The 14739-nt window shown below is 46.0% G+C and overlaps 1 protein-coding gene across 1 annotated transcript in view; it reads right to left on the reverse strand.

The window, feature by feature from the left end:
* cip2a (cellular inhibitor of PP2A) overlaps positions 1-6643 on the reverse strand; it is a 29933-nt gene extending 23290 nt beyond the window's left edge. The window contains exon 1 of the mRNA XM_034167861.1: positions 6639-6643. The gene's annotated coding sequence lies outside the window, so the exon portion shown is untranslated. The remainder of the gene's footprint in view (positions 1-6638) is intronic.
* Between the last annotated feature and the right edge of the window lie 8096 nt (positions 6644-14739).

Consider the following 14739-nt stretch of genomic DNA (forward strand, 5'->3'; position numbering starts at 1 on the left):
ATACTAGTTGTAGATAAAAGTAAACTGTAGACCAAAAGCTTTAAATCTCATGGTAAATTAATGGAAAGATTGGTTAATGAGGCTGGTGGCCAACTACTAGAGTGGATTTAGAAAAGGGAGAAGCACTACTGACTCAATATTATGCTTAAAAGAATAGATAGGGAAAGCTCAGGTAAACAAAGAGACTGTGGTGGCAATATTTTTAGATGTAGAGAAAGCATATGACATGCTCTGGGTGGAGGGCCTTTTGACCAAGATGGATATGATAGGAAGGAGGAAATATGTTTAACTGGGTAATGGACTTCTTGAAACAGAGAAGTATTCAGGTTAAGATAGGACCAGAAATATCAAGGAAATGTCTGGTAGAAAATGGGACCCCCCCAGGGAAGTGTGATAAGTCCTATACTGTTTAATATTATGCTAAATTATATTTTCTAAAATATTCATTTATGTATTGGTAAGTAATTTTTTGCACATGATGGAAGTTTATAGAAGGGAGGATGTTAAATTTGTCATGGGAAATTTACAAGAAGCTGTAAGTCAAGTGGAGCTTTAGGTTCTCTGTTGAGAAGACTAAGCTCATGTTCTTTACAAGGAAGAAAATTGGAGAAAATAGAAACTGTCACTTAGTAAGAATTTAGTGTCAAGTTTTAAGTTCTTGGGAGGGTTTTTTTTTTATCCAAGACTTACATGGAGGGATCATATAATGAAAGTGGTTGTCAAATGCAAAAAGGTGATGTATATAATGAGGTGTCTTGATGGAACTGAGTGGAGAGCAGGTATGGCATCCTTAAAGCAAATTTATGTATATTTGATAAGGTCAAGAATGGAATATGGTAGCTTGGTGTATCGGTCTGCCTCCAAGGCACTTTTGTCTTGGTTGGATCTAGTTCAAGCTAAGGATAGGAGCGGTGTGTTCATCTCCAGTGTGCGCTCTGCAGGTTGAAACAGGAGAAATGGCACTTAGTTTGGGTTGAAAGTAACTTCTGGCTAATTATTGGATAAACCCGATGGGTCAGGGAGACAATCACCCGCTTAAAGTAGTGATTCAACCAAGCTGGGAGAGAGAAATGGCAAAATTGTCAAGCTTTGGATGGTCAGGAGAGGTAGCAGCAAAGGAACTAACATTGCATGACAAAGTCTGTCCAGGAGTTTTGTGGCTTCCTATTCCTTTGTGGCAGTTAGATACCCAAGGTTGACCTTGCACTACTTGAACTTAAGGCAATGAATAATAATGGAGTCCTATGCATTTCATGAGCATGTAACATAGAGGTACCAAGAACATGTTTTACTTTTTACTGACGGGTCAAAGGATCCAGAAACAGGTACTACTGGAGCAGCTTTTGTAGTCCAAGGATGGAATATTGAGTCATGCAAATGAACATTATCAGATTTCCTGAATGTATTCACAGCGGAGTTATTTGCACGTTTGATTAAGATATAATGTAAAATATGAGGTCTGTTAGAAAAGTATCTGACCTTTTTATTTTTTTCAAAAACCTGATGGATTTGAATCATGTGTGCTTGCATGAGCCAACCTTGAACCTTGGTGCGCATGCGTGATTTTTTCACGCCTGTCGGTTGCGTCATTTGCTTGTAAGCAGCCTTTGTGTGATGAGGGGTGGAGTCTCTCGTCGTTTTTTCTTTGCAAGGAAATGGCGGAACAACTGGAGCAGCGCGACTTCATCAAATTTTGCCAGAAACTGGGCAATAGCCAGGTGGAAACCATTCTGATTATTCAGATGGCTTTTGGTGACGATCCTCTGGGCATCACACAGATTAAGGAGCGGTACAAACCGGTTTAATGACGGCCGCACAACGGTGGAGGGCGCGCCGCGCTCCGATTGGCATCAACACGCTGAAACGACCGGATCATTTCCAAAGTGAACGCTGTGGTGATGTGGGACCGTTGTGTGATTATCTGAGAAATTGCGGAAGAGGTGGACATCAGCACTTTTTCGGCACATTCCACTGTGAAAGAAGATTTTGCCATGAAAAGAGTGGCGGCGAAATTCATCGGCACGAAGCTGATGGCGCAGCAACAGCACCTCCGTTTTGAAGCCTCACAGGACATGCTCTGACATGTCCAGCTTGTCCACAATTTCTCGGATAGTCACACGACTGAAAAGCCACCGAAAGCCGTCTGAATCTTCCGAATGGTTGACGAGCTGGGCATGTTACAACATGTCCTGTGAGGCTTCAACACGGAGGTGCTGTTGCTGCACCATCAGCTTTGTGCCGATGAATTTCGCCGCCACTCTTTTCATGGCAAAATCTTCTTTCACAGTGGAATGTGCCGAAAAAGTGCTGATGTCCACCTCTTCCGCAGTTTCTCAGATAATCACACGACGGTCCCACATCACCACAGCGTTCACTTTGGAAATGATCCGGTCGTTTCAGCGTGTTGATGCCGACCGGAGCGCAGCGCACTCTCCACCGTTGTGTGGTCATCTTTAAACCAGTTGTACCGCTCCTTAATCTGTGTGATGCCCAGAGGATCGTCACCGAAAGCCGTCTGAATAATCCGAATGGTTTCCACCTGGCTGTCGCCCAGTTTCTAGCAAAATTTGATGCAGTCGCACAGTCGTTCCGCCATTTCCTTGCAAAGAAAAAACAGTGAGAGATGACACCCATCCTCACACAAAGGCTACTTACAAGCAAATGACGCAACCAACCGAAAAAAAAAAGTGCGCACCAGAGGGGACGTGCCTCTGAGCGTGCGTAATGAATTTGGTGCGCTCCTGGAAAGCTCATGTATTTAGGCTACACCATTGTAAGAGACTGACTGAGTAAGAGTAAAGAGTGATGAGAGCATTTTTTTTTATTATTATTTGAACGTATAGACCCTCGGTCAAGTGATCTCCTGCATACCACAAAACCAAACCAACAACTGATTTGAGAAACGACACGAGACAGTAGATTAACCCCACATACAGCCCTCCATCACAAGCGCAAACACAGCGCAACTGGGCATGACAGTCACACAACGGGTCAAAGATAAACCTTTCATGTAGATATATTTACAACAATACATAACTTTTATCTTACCATAAAAGGCCATATCTTAACATAAAATTCTGTGGGAAACTGGATGCTAGCCTACCTCAGAAGAGTTGAAGCCTTCGGTTGGATGCCGCGTTGAATCTTCTGAGAAGGACATCTCGCCACTCTCCGTTGAATTTCCTGGTTAGGTCATTCTCAAATGCCAGCCTTATTAAGTTTGCCTTTCATTCATGCAGCATGCTGCGTCTGTGATCACTGAACACTCTTTTTAATATTGAGAAAGAGTTCTCGCACATGGCAGTCAAAGCCCCAAATGTCATTGCCTGTTTGAAGACTGCAAAGACCTGAGGCATAGCAGTGAATACAGTTCTGTGTTTAGTGACAAGCTCACTTAAAGTCATTGGCTTGCCACCCTGCCTCCAGACAAACTTGCGTGCAATGATGAACTGCGTCTCATTTATTTCAGTGTGATTTAAATCCAATAAAGGTTTCAGTTTTTGGGTGTTCAAAAAGTCCTCACTTGCAGGGTCCAAGGTGGACCTGGTGGACTTGATGAATCCCAGGAACTCCAGCTCTGACACTGCTTGAATAAATCGAGCATGCTTTAATTCGTCCACCTTGCCATAATCGCTGGACTTAGGATCCTTGCCCTCTGTCGCACTGACAAGTGCAACCCTCAACGTATCAAATCGCTTGAACACAGACACACACCATATCCGTTTGTTTTAAAATTAATTACTTTAGTTAATTAATTTGGTTTATTTGTTAAATACGTGATATTATTGAATAACTAATATTTTGATGTATTTTCCAGTATTTCCATCTGGTGTTCAATGCAAAGAAATACATTTCATCACGAAGACCATAACAGTCAGACTGCTTTTGTTGTTTTTAATCATCTAGTTGTATGAAATATGTGCAGGCAACATTATGAATGTCAATAGTTAAGCAACAGAAATGAAGGAGCTAGCTTGTTAGCTTTCCAAATCTTTATTAGCTTTCTAAAACTAGCTTACTGGTACACAGTGCAGATGGTCTCTCCAAAATCCCTGGCAAAAGCAAACACACCACACACACACACACACACACTTCACTCGTAGCCAATTCCAGACCTGCATAAAAAATAAAATGGAAGCAGGATCTTTGCACTATGTTGAACGTCACAGAAGCGTCCATAGAAATGAACTGATAAACCGTGATCACAGCTATGTACACATACAGTGGGGACAAAAAGCATTTAGTCAGCCCCTGATTGTGCAAGTTCTCCTACTTAGGAAGATGAGAGACATTTCAACTATGAGAGACAAAATGAGAAAAAAAAAATATCCAGGAAATCACATTGTAGGATTTTTAAAGAATTTATTTGTAAATTATGGTGGAAAGTAAATATTTGGTCACCCACAAACAAGCAACATTTCTGGCTCTCACAGACCTGTAACTTCTTATTTTAAAAAAAACTTTTCTGTCCTCCACCTGTTACCTGTATTAATGGCACCTGTTTGAACTTGTTATCTGTATAAAAGACACCTATCCACAGCCTCAAACAGTCAGACTCCAAACTTAACCATGGCCAAGACCAAAGAGGTGTCGAAGGACACCAGGAAGAAAATTGAAGATGTGCACCAGGCTGGGAAGAGTGAATCAACAATAGTCAAGCAGGTTGGTGTGAATAAATCAACAGTGAGAGCAACTGTAAGAAAATGGAAGACATACAAGACCATTGATAATCTCCCTTGATCTGGGGCTCCACGCAAGATGTCATCCCGTGGGGTCAAAATGATCATGAGAACAGTGAACAAAAATCCCAGAACTGCACAGAGGGACTTGATGAATGACCTGCAGAGAGCAGGGACCAAAGTAACAAAGGCCACACACTACACAGAGAGGGACTCAAATCCTGCAGTGCCAGGTGTGTCCCCCTGCTTAAGCCAGTACATGTCCAGGCCAGTCTGAAGTTCGCCAGAGAGCATATGGATGATCCAGAAGAGGATTGGGAGAATATCATCTGGTCAGATGAAACCAAAATAGAACATTTTGGTAAAAACTCAAATCATTGTGTTTGGAGGAGGAAGAATTCTAAGTTGCATTCCAAGAACACCATATCTACTGTGAAGCATGGGGGTGGAAACATCATGCTTTGGGGTTGTTTTTCTGCAAAATGGACAGGATGACTGATCTGTGTTAAGGGAAGAATGTGAACAGGGCCATGTATCATGAGATCTTAAGCCAAAACCTCCTTCCATCAGTGAGAGCATTGAAGATGCAACATGGCTGGGTCTACCAGCATGACAATGATCCCAAACACACTGCTCGGGCAACAAAGGAGTGGCTCCACAAAAACCATTTCAAGATCCTGGAGTGGCCTAGCCAGTCTCTAGACCTCAACCCCATAGAAAATTTGTGGAGGGAGTTGAAAGTCCATGTTGCCCAGCGACAGCCCCAAAACATCACTGCTCTAGAGGAGATCTGCATGGAGGAATGGGCCAAAATATCAGTTACAGTGTGTGCAAACCTGGTGAAGACTTACAGGAAATGTTTGACCTCTGTCATCGCCAACAAAGATTATGTTACAAAGTATTGAGTTGAACTTTTGTTATTGACCAAATACTTATTTTCCACCACAATTTACAAATAAATTCTTTAAAAATCCTACAATGTTATTTCCTGGATTTTGTTTTCTCATTTTGTCTGTCATAGTTGAAGTGTACCTATCATGAAAATTACAGACCTCTCTCATCTTTCTAAGTAGGGGAACTTGCACAATCAGGGGCTGACTAAATACTTTTTGGCCCCACTGTACACATCTTGTAATGTTGAGGGTTAGTTTTTTCTTTCTTTCTTTCTTTCTTTCTTTCTTTCTTTCTTTCTTTCTTTCTTTCTTTCTTTCTTTCTTTCTTTCTTTCTTTCTTTCTTTCTTTTCAGTGTTCTACTTTGGACCATCAATGATTGATGTTGGTTACCTCTGTCCACTCATACTCACTTATCTTCAACTATTTAAAATCGGGATCAGGTCGCAGAGAATCTCTGTCCAATAGAGTCCAAAATTTGTATCCCAAATCAGAATAGGTTTCCTCACCCCATGAACATTTGGGCATTATGCCACCCCTTTGATTGTCTGTTCTTGTCTGGATAATGTAAATGATTTATACAAGAAGTTTTCAGGCAGGGGGTGCTAGGTGCCTTTTATAGGTACCGTCAGACATTCGGGTCCCTGATGTGCGCGCACATAGTAACTGAGCCGCTGAAAACAAACCGCTGTCGTGCTCATTTCCTACTTGACGTCCATCATGCTTGCATCATTCTGCCACATTTTTTCTACATTAGTATACACCAGTTTTCACAGAGAATGCCACGATTGTTTGTTGTAGTTGGCTGTACCAACCATGATAAGTTAAAAGATCCAAAAGTGCATTTTTTCAAGCTCACAAAGTGCCACAAAAGTCCAGACATAAGGGATAAATGGCTGGCTGCCATCAGCCGGGTAGGATGGTCATGGGAATAACACCGCTGGATCGCTAGATGGCATTGTTTATGGTTGGAACTACGACGGTATCTGATCGTCTTCGAACGTCTGACTTTCGTTCTTGATTAATGAAAAGATTTTTGGCAAATGTTTCTGGCAAATGTTGTTGGACTTCTGTGCTAGTCACAGTTTGTCCATCACGAAGACCATGTTCGAGCACAAGGGTGTCCATAAGTGCACGTGGCACCAGGACACCCTGAGCCGGAGGTCGATGATCGACTTTGTAGTCGTATCATCTGACCTTCGGCCACGTGTCTCAGACACTCGAGTAAAGAGAGGGGCAGAGCTGTCGACCGATCACCACCTGGTGGTGAGTTGGATCCGCTGGGAGGGGAGGAAGCCGGTCAGACCCGGCAGGCCCAAATGTATCGTGAGGGTCTGCTGGGAACGACTGATGGAACCCTCTGTCAGGGAAGTCTTCAACTCCCACCTCCGGGAGAGGTTCTCCCAGATCCCGGGGGAGGTTGGAGACATGGAGTCCGAGTGGACCATGTTCTCCACCTCCATTGCTGATGCGGCCGCTCGTAGCTGTGGTCGCAAGGTCTCTGGTGCCTGTCGCGGCAGCAATCCCCGAACCCGGTGGTGGACACCGGAAGTAAGGGATGCCATCAAGCTGAAGAAGGAGTCCTACTTATCTTTGTTGGTAGGTGGGACTCCAGAGGCAGCTGACAGGTACCGGCAGGCAAAGCGTGCCGCAGCCCGTGTGGTCGCAGAGGCAAAAACTTGGGTGTGGGAGGAGTTTGGGGAGGCTATGGAGGAGGACTATCAGTCAGCCTCGAAGAGATTCTGGCAAACCGTCCAACGCCTCAGGAGGCGGAAGCAGCTCTCCACCGGCACTGTTTACGGTGCGGGTGGGGAGCTGTTGACTCTGACTGGGGATGTTGTTGGGCGGTGGAAGGAGTACTTTGAGGATCTCCTCAATCCCATCATCACGTCTTCCGAAGAGGAGGCAGAGACTGGGGACCCAGAGGTGGACTCATCCATTACCCAGGCAGAAGTCACCGAGGTGGTTGGAAAGCTCCTCGGTGGCAAGGCTCCTGGATGGTGAAATCCATCCTGAGTACCTTAAGTATCTGGATGTTGTGGGACTGTCTTGGCTGACACGCCTCTGCAACATTGCGTGGCAATCGGGGACAGTGCCTCTGGATTGGCAGACCGGGGTGGTGGTCCCTCTGTTTAAGAAGGGGGACCGGAGGGTGTGTTCCAACTATAGGGGGATCACACTCCTCAGACTCCCCGGTAAGGTCTATTCCAGAGTATTGGAGAGGAGAATTTGACCGATGGTCGAACCTCGGATTCAGGAGGAGCAGTGTGGTTTTCGTCCTGGTCGCAGCACACTGGACCAGCTCTACACGCTCCATCGGGTGCTCGAGGGTTCATGGGAGTTCGCCCAACCATCACATGTGTTTTGTGGATCTGGAGAAGCGTTCGACCGTGTCCCTACGGGCACCCTGTGGGGAGTGCTCCGGGAGTACGGGGTCCGGGGTCCTTTGCTAAGGGCTATCCGGTCCCCTGTACGACTGCAGCAGGAGCTTGGTTCGTATTGCCGGTAGTAAGTCAAACCTGTTTCCAGTGCACGTTGGCCTCCACCAGGGCTGCCCTTTGTCACCGGTTCTGTTCATTATTTTTATGGACAGAATTTCTAGGCGCAGCCAGGGTGTAGAGGGGGTCTGTTTTGGAAACCACAGAATCTCGTCTCTGCTGTTTGTGGACGATGTGGTTCTGTTGGCTTCGTCAAATCAGGACCTTCAGCGTGCACTGGGGTGGTTTGCAGCCGTGTGTGAGGCGTCCGGGATGAAAATCAGCACCTCCAAATCCGAGGCCATGGTTCTTGACCGGAAAAAGGTGCTTTAACCTCTTCAGGTCGGTGGAGTGTCCTTGCCTCAAGTGGAGGAGTTTAAGTATCTCGGGGTCTTATTCACGAGTGAGGGACGGAGGGAGCGTGAGATCGATAGACGGATCGGTGCAGCATCTGCAGTGATGCGGTCGCTGTATCGGACCGTTGTGGTGAAGAGAGAGCTGAGTAGGGGGGCAAAGCTCTCGATTTACCGATCAATCTACGTTCCGATCCTCACCTATGGTCATGAGATTTGGCTCATGACCGAAAGAACGAGATCGCGGGTACAAGCGGCCGAGATGAGTTTCCTCCGCAGGGTGGCTGGGTGCTCCCTTAGAGATAGGGTGAGGAGCTCGGTCACATCGGGAATAGCTCGGAGTCGAGCCGCTGCTCCTCCACGTCAAAGGAGTCAGTTGAGGTGGCTCGGGCATCTTTTCCGGATGCCCCCTGGACACCTCGCTGGAGAGGTGTTCCAGGCACGTCCCATTGGGACAAGGCCCCGGGGAAGACCCAGGACACGCTGGAAGGATTACATCTCTCGGCTGGCTTGGGAACGCCTTGGGGTTCCTCCGGAGGAGCTGGGGGAGGTGTGTGTGGATCGGGAGGTCTGGGAGGCCTTACTTGAGCTGCTGCCCCCGCGACCCGACTCCGGATAAAGCGGAAGAAAATGGATAGATGGATGGATGTTCTGTGTAGGCTCTCAGTTGTCCAGGTGGTTTCCATCAGTAGAGAAGCTTGAATCTTCGACTGGACTGGGTTGCTTGACGTGAGGACATTTCGCTTCAAATCACAGAAGCTTTCCTCAGCTAAAATTCTTGCTCTGGTAGTCTGACTTCTGTCTGACTCTTGTAGAGAAGAATAAACCAGAAGCCAAACAAAGCTGAGGTTTTGAACCTAACCAGACCCCACCTACCGAGAGGCTAACTGCTATAGGCTAGTGACTAAACAATAGCTCTAATTAGCACCTATTGTGCTCTAGTTAGCACTCTCCTAATGACAGGACGAAAGCCTCCCCTGATGGCTCCCTTGACGACTCTCTCCTGATGACATGAATGACTCATTACCATGAACAAAAGACTGAAACTGCTTTGACCTGAGTACCACATTGTAAACAGGGGACAAAGCGTGTCTGAGACCGGCTCCGCGGTTAAGGCTGGGTTTCAGCTGTTTTACAAAGAATGCTTCCTTGACACCTCTCTCAAACCATTTCTTCTCTTTGGCTAAGATTTTAACTTCCTTGTCCTCAAACGTGTGGTTAGTGTCTTTCAGCTGGAGATGAACTGCAGACTGAGGTCCACTGGCTGTTGTGTGGGCCGCTGAAGAGGAGGTACTGCTGGCCCCCCATCACCAGAGGGCGCCCTGCCTGGAGTGCGGGCTCCAGGCACCAGAGGGCGCCGCCGCCTCACGGGAGCAGCCTCGGTGACAGCTGTCACCCATCACCTGAGACAGCTGACGGCAATCATCAGTGGGGTATATCAGCAGGACGGCATCTTCACCTCATTGCCGAGATATCGTTTCTACCAGAGAGGTAACATATCAAAGCCTACTGAGTACACAGTTTTGACTGAGCTAGTTATTGGTTTACTGTTCCAACGAGAGGTGGAGGTACCTTTCCTGCCGTTCGGAGTTCTGGTGCAAACTCGCCCCCATCTAACTGTTCTTTTTCCCTCGCCAGCAGTACCAGGTCCGACACGCGGAGGCAGTGGCCACCTGGGAGTTCGGGACTTGGCGGCTCCAGTATTCCCGGGGTCCTGTGGCGGAGGAAAGCCGTGTGGTATCCGGTCTTACCTTGGAAAGGCGTCTCCTATCTTCGAGCCTGCCCACACGACACCTTGTGTATTGACTTTTGTCCATTTCTGTAATTGGTTGTATTCGTTGTGCACATTCCCAACAGTAAAGCGTTGTTATTTTGACTTACTCCATTGTCCGTTCATTTGCGCCCCCTGTTGTGGGTCTGTGTTCCTACACTTTCCCAACACTGGCGACCTCTCTGTGCTGCTGGTATTATGCCTCTTGTGTAAAGTTGCTTCGTCTCACCTATTAGTGTTCATTACAGTTTTCTGACATCTGATAAGATACACTACATGCTCTGTTTCTTTTTTTACTTCCAGCTTACGTGCCAGTGCTGGAAAGGACTCTAAAAGATAGCTAACTTTAGAAACCGCTTAAGATTTAACCTAAGATGCAACAAAACAATGTTATTCCCAACTGCACGAAGCAAAAGGCACTAGAAGCAGGCCACACAGCAGAAAAGATCCAGCACAGTTACCTTAGGAGGATTTTGGGTCTTAGAATTAGAAGGCTCATTTTAAAATATTAGACCTCCAAAATAATCTTGATAGTCTTTACAAAAGGTTAGAAACTTAGTGGGGGAAGGGCCCATAATAAAGATCACAAGTCATAGCTAAAATTCAAATGGCTGAGCATTAAAAAGTAGGAGAGGCAAATCCGGTAGTTTCACAACCTTTTAGTGCAGAAAGGTGTACTTTCAGTGGGAGTAGTTTTAAAGATACACCCAGACAAATTAGTGACAACAGGGGAAAATTGGGTAAAGAATCTGTCCGACAGGGTTCTTACACAGACAGAAAAGGATGTGCTCACCAAAGGACTAAATTTCTCAGTGACCCCTAAACATATACCGACAGTAGATTACATCACTGCAGTAGAGTCAGCCATTAAACACAACAGTTTGTCAGAGTCAGAAGCTGGGGACCTCCAACTAAGAGTCACAGCAGCGCTTAACAGTGCTAAGCCTCCTCCGTCCAACATCACAGGAGAAGAACAGAAAGCTTTGGCAGCACTGCAGAAGGACCAAAGCATCCTTATCCTGCCAGCAGATAAAGGCAGACGCACGGTGGTCCTGAACACATCGGACTACGAGGCCAAGATCAACAACTTGCTCAATGACTCCAGTACATACAAACGTCTGAAGAGAGACCCCACGAGTGGCTATAAGAAGAAAATCATTAGCTGCCTCCAAAACCTGGAGAAAGAGGGACTCATCGACAGGCATACTGCCCAAAATCCACAAACAGGACGTGCCACTCAGGCCTATTGTATGTAGCACAGATTCCATCACATACAATTTGGCCAAGCACCTCAAGTGGATTTTGGCTCCTCTAGTGGGTAACTCAGACCACCATGTGGAGAACACACAAGATTTTGTGAACAAAATCAAGGACCTGCAGCTGGAGGCAGATGAAACTATGGTGTCATTTGATGTGACTTCGTTGTTCACCTGCATCCCCACCGCTGAGGCCATCTCAGCTGTGAGGCAGAGACTGCTGGAAGATGTGTCTCTACCTGAAAGGACCAAACTCACACCAGACCACATCTGCCAACTCTTGGAGATCTGTCTTACCACCACGTATTTCCTGTTTAGGGGGAATTACTACAGGCAGATCCATGGTTGTGCGATGGAGTCTCTGGTATCCCCCATTGTGGCCAATCTGTACATGGAGCAAGTGGAGAAGACAGCCTTGACGTCGTTCACGGGCATCTCTCCCAGTCACTGTTTCAGATATGTCGATGACACGTGGGTTAAAATCAAGCAACAGGAGGTCGAGGACTTTACCAAACACATCAATTCGGTGGACTCCAATATCAAGTTCACACATGAGGATGCCAAAAACAACCATTTAGCCTTCTTGGACTGTGATGTTACGATTGGAGAGAACAGGCAGCTCCAGACAGAGGTTTACAGAAAACCCACTCACACTGACCAATATCTGCTCTTTGGTTCAAACCACCCCCTTGAACACAAGCTCAGGGTGATCAGGACTCTTCAACACAGAGCCCTACAGGTGCCCACAACTGCAGACGGAAGGGCTAAAGGGCAACAACTTGTTCGGAAAGCCCTCACAGTATGTGGGTACCCACGTTGGTCCCTGGACAAAGTGCAGAAGTCCCAGAAAACAAGAGACCAGATAGACAGGAGACAGAGACAAGAAGAAGAGTGTCTCTCCCTTATTTAGCAGGAGTAGGGGAAAAACTACAGAGGATTTTCAGACAGCACAAAATCCCAGTTTACTTTAAACCAGTCAACACCTTGAGACAGACATTAGTTCACCCTAAGGACAGGATCCCTAGTTACAAACAGAGCAATGTAGTGTATCATATCAGATGTCAGGAAAACTGTAATGAACACTACATAGGTGAGACGAAGCAACTTTTACACAAGAGGCTATACGAGCACTGCAGAGAGGTCGCCAGTGGACCTCAGTCTGCAGTTCATCTCCACCTGAAAGACACTAACCACACGTTTGAGGACAAGGAAGTTAAAATCTTAGCCAGAGAGAAGAAATGGTTTGAGAGAGGTGTCAAGGAAGCATTCTTTGTAAAACAGTTGAAACCCAGCCTTAACTGCGGAGCGGGTCTCAGACACGCTTTGTCCCCTGTTTACATGTGGTACTCAGGTCAAAGCAGTTTCAGTCTTTTGTTCATGGTAATGAGTCATTCACGTCATCAGGAGAGCGTCATCAAGGGAGCCATCAGGGGAGGCTTCCATCCTGTCATTAGGAGAGTGCTAACTAGAGCACAATAGGTGCTAATTAGAGCTATTGTTTAGTCACTAGCCTATAGCAGTCAGCCTCTCGGTAGGTGGGGTCTGGTTAGGTTAAAAAACTCCAGCTTTTGTTGGCTTCTGGTTTATTCTTCTCTACAAGAGTCAAGACAGAAGTCAGACTACCAGAGCAAGAATTTTAGCTGAGGAAGCTTCTGTGATTTGAAGCGAAATGTCCTCACGTCAAGCAACCCAGTCCAGTCAAAGATTGAAGCTTCTCTACTATTTTTGGCAAATGCTTTCGCTTTCATCCGTCTTGCGCCAGTCCAAGAATTTCACCTCTAGTGGGCTCAATATGAATGCCCCCAAGCCATCCCTCATGGCCCCAGTTCAGAGAAAGAAAACCCACAAAATAGAACCAGAGTCCTATTCCATTATTCCTAGCTGGGGTTTTCAGATGACCAGGCCTCCTTTGAACGTTCTAATCTTTTCAAAGTAAACACTTTGGACCCCACGGGACACTCAGCTAAGAGCATCGAGGGGGCGCCAAGGCAGGGGCTGGGACAGCAGCTCGCCTTGCGGCGGGCTGTCAGCTCGATCCTGAGATCCAACTACGAGCTTCTTAACTGCAGCAGTTTTAACTGCAGCAACTTTTGCACACCTATCAAGGCTTTCCACATACTCATACGCCATTTAGCATGACCAAATCATCAGGCCTTTGCGAATAAACAGCGGTAAAGACGACTATATCAACAATGATTGTGAGCGCGCGCAGTTTGTTTTCAGCGGCGATCCTAAATGGCAGCCGTAACTAAGCGGAAGTGACGTAGACCCGACCGTACATACAGTATCTATTTATTTTAACTCTATGCAGGCAGTATTACAGCTGGCAAAACAAAACAAAAAAAATTGGTAGTGTATATTTTGCCGGCTACGGCAAACACGCACCTAGCGATATTTGACTGGATCTCCTTGCTGATTGGCTAGTTCAAATGATGTCATCGTAGAGGGTATTTCAACATGGCAGCGGCACCCTCGGCATTGAGTGTTGGTGCTAATTTTTCATCTTTAAATGCCATTTTGGGTGCCATGAAGTCATTTTGGAAAAGAAAATGACCTACTGGCGGAAGGATTCTATGCTGTTTTCGGTGCCATAAAGTCGTTTGAATCGGAACAGAAAATCACCTACTGCCGGAGGGATTCACGGACACTAAAAGCAGCTCAAAAACGTGGCATAACTGTGCCCGAAATTATTTCCACCGTGTGGCGAAAATTATTTCCACCATGCCCGAAATTATTTCCACCAGCGCTTTTCACTACAGGGATTCTCTGACGCTAAAAGCAGGTCAAAAACGTGGCATAGCCGTGCCCGAAATTATTTCCACCGTGTGGCGAAAATTATTTCCACCATGCCCGAAATTATTTCCACCAGCGCTTTTCGCCACGCGATGGAAATAATTTTGGGCACGGTGGAAATAATTTTGCAGTCTTGGTCATTTTTCTGTGTAGGGTGGGGATGATTAACAACTTATTTTTTTATTTGGCCTTAAGTGGCCCCATTTTCTGTAGCTAACATGATAAAACATTCAAAATGCCATGTAAACAGAAATAATCTCTTAGATTTGTGATTTCCAAAACCTGCAAATTCAAGACAGAATAAAAATGAAAATACAGAAGTCCACGTTGGCATGTGTGTTTATCCTGTTTTTTCTCTGTCAGTGTCTTTTCTGCAAAACCTTCAATCAGTCCACCCCTGAAAATAGTGAATGGTAAAATATGCCAATTTTCAATAATGAAAATCACCAATATCGAGCTACTATCATGAATGTGAAATAAGGAGATCTTAAACTCCAATCACCTTTAGTTCCCACCCGA

The sequence above is a fragment of the Thalassophryne amazonica genome, chromosome 1 (genome assembly GCF_902500255.1).
Source record: "Thalassophryne amazonica chromosome 1, fThaAma1.1, whole genome shotgun sequence".
Taxonomy (NCBI): Eukaryota; Metazoa; Chordata; class Actinopteri; order Batrachoidiformes; family Batrachoididae; genus Thalassophryne; species Thalassophryne amazonica.